Genomic DNA, 6,229 nt, shown 5'->3' with positions numbered 1-6,229 from the left:
AGAACAGCTCGATTCAGGATTGACATTTTGGCCTTTTCTTGGAGATATTAGTGATATTATGGAGGCTGTGTATTTTCATGATGGTTCTTTCTCATTACAAAGTGTTTGATTTGGTTGGCTTGAGCTTCTGACATTGGGACTCTGTGAAAGACAGGCTGCCAAGTAGAGGGTTGCGGAGGGAGGTCTGTGATGGAACTCCTGATCTTTGCTGCTTCCCCCATGCAGCACTCTGAAGCCTGAAGCTGAAGTTCAAGCAGGAAGGACCCCAGCAGTGGTGTGTGTCCCTTCAGGACTGGGGGAAGGGACTGGGAAGGCCTCCACTTTGGAGACCAGATTATCACCTTGTAGCATTTAACACATTGTTAACAAAACAAATGGCCCAGCATGGCCACCCTGTGTGTGAGTGAGTGAGTGAGTGAGTGAGAGAGAGGGAGAGAGAGAGAGATGTGATATAGAGCACAGCAGTGATGTTCTGCCTAATCAGTAGAGGATCTGGGCTTTGTCAAAGCTGGGCTGTAGCAGAGGGAAGAAATCAGAGGTGTCATCACTCCAGCTGGGTCTTGTCACTGCAGTGGCCAGAGCACCAGGGCATTCCTGCACTCACCAAAGAATGAGGCGGCTGGGGACTGTTTGTTTTCTTCACCATCTCTTCTTGTCTTGGCCACCTCTCCTGCCCGAGATCCTCCGTCTATAAACACGGACTTTTGTCTTCCTCCTCCTTCCCCCTCAGCCGTACGAGATGAAAAATTGGAGGTAGTGTTATTTTGAGGATGAAAGAATGCAAGAACTCTGTCAAATCAAATTTCCGTCAGTTTTTTATTGTGCCACAGCTGTATTTTCAGAAGAATGGAAGAAAGTACAACGCTGTAAATCAGGCAGACTGAATATATAAACAGTTTAGTTTGAAAATCCATAAGGTTGCCAGGATATTCTCATAAAATTCATATGGCATCAGCTTGCTTCAAATCCCTTGGCTATCATATTGAATGTTTGGTTTTAACAGGGTGATGCATTCTTTTTTCAAGCAGATATAATAAGGAGGATTATATTTAATCATGGTGAATGAAATTCTTTCTAATGCAGTAAAGATGTACATACTGTACAGAGGAATGTTAATCGTAAGCAAACGCAAAATGATTTATTTTTGTTTTATACAACATGTACACATGTAGCGTATATTAAATAAAGATATATCATTTGTGTTTGCTTGTTAAACAATGTTTGAAAAACACATTTGTAAAACTGTTGGGGAAATTACGAACATGCACGTGCATTTGCTGTCATCAGAAAGAGAGGCAATTAGTGGGTTTCAGGCAGCTGTGTGTGTCCCTGAGCAACAGGAGTTCAGGTGGTCTGCTGTCTCCAATCACACGCCACCCCAACATCCTCAATTATCGCACTGAGTCACTGCACATTTGGACTGCAGGGAGAAGGGCCATTGATTGAAAAGAAATGAGTTCTGTAAGCCTCTCTCTCTCCTTCTCTCCCTATCTCTCTCTCTCCCTTTCTCTTTCTCGCTCGCTTGCATTTCAGGAAATGAGCTTATCTTCATGTGCATTCAGCCCCTAGCTGTTGGTTTATAGTCTGACAAAGAAGTCAAGGACATCTACTAACGTGCCTATTGCTGGTGTACCAACAAAAGCTCAGGTGTAGAGAAAGACAACGACAGTGGTTCAGTCTGGCTGTAAGCCACACCCCTGTAACATGTTCATTTCAATATGAATTCTGACCCATAAGCAGCATGGTAACATATGTATTAATTCAACTACATGGGGAGACTGCCTGTCACATGGGAGCTATTGCACAAGGCTCTGGTGAGGTGGTACCCTGATCTTATAGTAGATGACATTAGGCCTGAAATTAATCTCTGTTCATGTAAATTATCAATTAATCCATCTCTATTTCTTCAGTTTCTAGTTGTAGTTCTGGGTTACTGAATAGGTAAGATATAAATGTGTTCGCTCTGTGATGTACGGTATGCAGTGCTGCTGTAACAACACCACAACTGTAATGGTGAGGATGTTGTAGCAGAGGTCTGTCTGATCTTAGTTCAGTCTGGCGAGAGCTCTAACCTGTTCCGCAGTACAGCTGCTCCACACCGCGTTGTGAGCACGCTGCTCTCCCACGCATCTCTCATAACAAGCGACCCGCCGCTTTCAAACACCCCCGCCATGCCTTCCAAATGGCGGCGCTGCAATCCGCAAGCGATAAGCGGCCCCCATTTGGACCCCGCGTCTCCGGCGGCCGTGTGTGTGTGAGAGGCTGGCTTTTTTTTACACCTGCAGGAGCGGGGGGGCGGAGCCGGTCCCGCGGTGCCGTCCCGTCACCAGCGGCCCCCGGGAGAAGGGAGGTGTGAGGCCCGGTGGCTGGCCAGCTGTGCTCTCTCCTGGCAGCCCCAGCCGGACCCGCGCTCCGCCTCCCTGCTTTCACTAGACCTCAGCATGGGGAACAACCATGACAGCAACAACGCACCGGTGGGAGAGATGACCCCTGGAATTACTGTTATGAGACCCTTCACTGACGTGCTACACAGGTGTTTAATCTTGGGTGCTTTATTCTTTACGTTAACGTTTTGTTTTGTGCTTGTAGTAGGTATTTAACATGGTTGGTTACCTTTGCTGGGTAAATTCTCATTTCACGTGACAGGTCTTTAAGAGCACGTATGTATTGCGATGAAATTGTCGCATTTCCTCTGTCAGGGAGTATTTTAAGCCAGAGTAAGAGGAAGTGCATGTTGGCAACCTGGTCTTTTTCATTAAGAGAACTGACGCTAGACCTTTGTGAACTGGAGGTATAATTACTGTGTCTAAGATGTGTCTCAGATGTCCGACTCCAGAGCTCTGCTCTCTGCTTGGCTGGAGTCGGACGTGTACAGTGGCTTCTCCCCGTCTCTCCAGATGGACAAGCTAGCAGTTCTCCACAGCCCGCTCTCTTATTGCTCCTGACAGTCACTGTGGATTCATTTGACCTGACAGGATGCAGATGTGTCTCCCACAAATGGTAGTGTTAAAACAATGACTGAGAGTCTTTAGAATACCCATCTCCCATGGTATATTGAACAGGACTGTGGGTTATATATGTATATATATATATATATATATATACACACACACATATCTCAGCAAGACGCACAGCAGGAAAATGCTGGGCCATTACAACAGATTGAATTTGTCGAGACTCCATTGGAGGGTCTGAACTTCAGCCCAATCGTTCTAAACACATGATTTGGATGAAGCAATGCTCCAGCAAGGCACCACTTCATGTGTACATGAAGATCTTCTGTGCAACACTAATGCAAGTTTTTAAAAGGTAAAAGAATGATTTGTTGTTCTTGAGAAAAGATCGGAGCTCAGAGAGAAGCCCTTTGGCCCACCAGGTTTACACAACGCTGAGAGCGGGTCCAGCTCAATTCACTTAGAAACCGTTTTCATCATTGTGATGAAAATTATTTATGACCTTGGTACTGAGACAGGGATAGGTCCGGGCCTTTTTCCATCTGTGTGCAATACCAACATAATGCTATCATCACCTGTTTCTATGGTTCTTGCGCACATCTGGCTTTTATTAAAAATCATGCAAGGTGCAATTTTTTTCAGATTTTTTGAGTGAGTTTTAGCATTTGGCTCATATTTCTGAAGTAGGCTACAACAACAAATTATGATCTGTTACTTGGAGAAAAGCACTGATCTCATACAGAAATTTGTTTAAAATTTCAAAAGCAGGCTCCTGAGAGGCAACCTTATACTAGAAACCGTACTTTAAGAGCTCACTGAGGTTTACTGCTTTGTGAATTAAAACATGTACGCTAAGATAGAGGGTTTTCTAATGTATCAAGAGTGCAATGTCAGAGCTCACATTTGCTTTGCCTCTCGTGAAACTGATTTATTTACATATGGTCACTAATGTGCTTTGGATAAGTAGAAGGTTATACTTGGCCATATATCACAATGATAAATCCTGGTTGTTTGTGATGTCTTTATCAATTTACACAGTTACATTTACTTTTCAACTGAAATGGGAACCATGATAAATACTATATATAAATATATAATAATGAAGAAGAGTGGATTTCCCTGGTATCTTCTCTTCGCTACAGTCACCTGGTATAATACCTCATGACTGCTGAACCTCAGGATCTGGGATCTGGCTTTCCTTCAGCCACCATAGATCGGAATCTGTGTGTCCTTTCCCGTTTCTCCCAGGGACGGCAGTCACACAGCTGGTGCTTTCTGGGAACTGCAGTCAGCCCACAGTTATGGGGGAGTTTTAACAGAATACTCCCATGTGCATTTAAGGAAGCTGTAATGTCATGCAATTGGGGCCATATTATTTTTGTATGAATCCCTGGGAGTGATGTAAGAGGAAAGAGGAAACTAGCTAACTCCCACCCGAGGGAGCAAAGGTTAGATTCAAATTGGCTGGGGCCCAGATTGACTGCAGCTTTCTCTCTTGTTTTCTTTTTTCCATGCTTTTGTTCAAAAATGAGTTACACCCACATCAGAAAAGAGGTACACCTCCTGTTGTATATTTTCTTATTATCTGTAATTTATTAGCATTGAGTAATGGTGCTCAGCTGAGGGTTTCAGATTTCTGCTTTATCAAAAGGAATATCCTGTGAAAATATCCGCTGTCAGAGGACAGCTTTATTAATGGCTGAAATAGTGACAAATGGATGGCTCTGATTTATGCTTCCCTGTATTTATTTTCTTCTCTAAAGTATCTGTCTTTGCTCAATTGCAGTAAGCCTAATCGCTCAGGGTCCAGAGCATCTCTAAAAATAATTTGTCAAAGTACCTAAGTACACTAGGATATCTATTGTAAGCATTTCAGTTCATTAAAACGTATAGCATAAAATGAGACAGCAGGGTCTCAAAATTCAAGCACACCCAGTGGACTAATGATTTAACTGAGGACCCATGCTTTTACACGTTATCTGTAAAATGCTACAGATAAATTGAGAAGTAGGCTACAATGCTAAATTTAAAGAAACCATGTTCATAAAAAGTTGTGCGACAGACTGTTTCAAACTAAAATTTTTCACTGTGCAAGATTCCATAAAAGTGTGACATCTCACCGTCTTCTCAGGCTCAAGTTTTATTTTTCATTGCTGCCTCCCTTTTGTCATGCCTATGGTAACCGGAGATAACAAAAAAAAAAAAAAAAATCCAGTGGCCAGCATAGAATAAACGCGTCTTCCCTAGCTTTCAGCATCGATTTGATTTACGACTGCTTTGCTAAGGCTACCTGCGCCCTCCAAGTGAAGCGCAAAAGCAGCTGTGGCCGTGCGCTGCACGCGCTGATGGTGTTTTAGCCGACGAGTCTTGCGGTAATTGCTAGCGCCAGTTGCCCAGAGAATTCGTTTTGTTTTTTCATTTGCCTCCTCAAACAAGTCATGATACCTATGGTATCCCATACGTGCGTGCAACGGTCATCAAAAAAAAAAAAAAAACCTTGGGAAAGATTGATTGATTGAAAGACTGCTGCTTAATGGATTTGACATGTGAGGATGACACGTCTGTGATGCACCCCGGAGGTTAAACTGAGATGGTCTTCAAGGGAAAATCGGTGTGAATTTAACATGGCATCAGGTTCCTACTTTGGGTAGTTTATCCTCCTTGAAAAATATCCCAGTAGTGTCCCTCTTGCTAACATGATAGCTGAACTGATCATGTACAGATGTGTTAAGAATTGGCTTCAGTTGACTCATTAGCCAGTTTAAAGTAATAGTGAAATAATAATAAAGTTAGGCCAATATTTTTAATATTATACAGAGTGAAACTTAGTCCACTCTTAACTGAACTGTCTGTGATAGTCAATTCTTAACTGAACTGTGTGTGATTGTGTTCCTGTTCTTAACAGAAAAAAACCTCACTTCTGGCCAGGCTAGTAGAAGAATTATGCATTACTGGTTTGCATAAGTGGTCTGTTTGTGAGGGCTATCTGTAAACGCAAACGGAAACGTTATGTAAGTAATGCTGGCTGTGTGTCTGTGTATTTTTGTGCAATTAATGTGCTTTTCTCCGACTTAGCTTTTGGATGAAAATGAGATAAGCCTTTCAGCCACCAGCTGTCGCCAGAATTGACTTTGACCTCCTTTTTGGCTCGCTTTGCTCAAAAGTCAGAATTTGAGTCACAAAGGCAGAACTCTTTAAGGAACTGGGCTGAGAATTATAAGAACACAATCCATTCTTGCTAGCCTTCCTCTGACAGACTGGTCTGTAATTAAAAG

The sequence above is a fragment of the Anguilla anguilla genome, chromosome 5 (assembly GCF_013347855.1).
Source record: "Anguilla anguilla isolate fAngAng1 chromosome 5, fAngAng1.pri, whole genome shotgun sequence".
Taxonomy (NCBI): domain Eukaryota; kingdom Metazoa; phylum Chordata; class Actinopteri; order Anguilliformes; family Anguillidae; genus Anguilla; species Anguilla anguilla.
Note: the sequence above shows the minus strand (reverse complement) of the source record.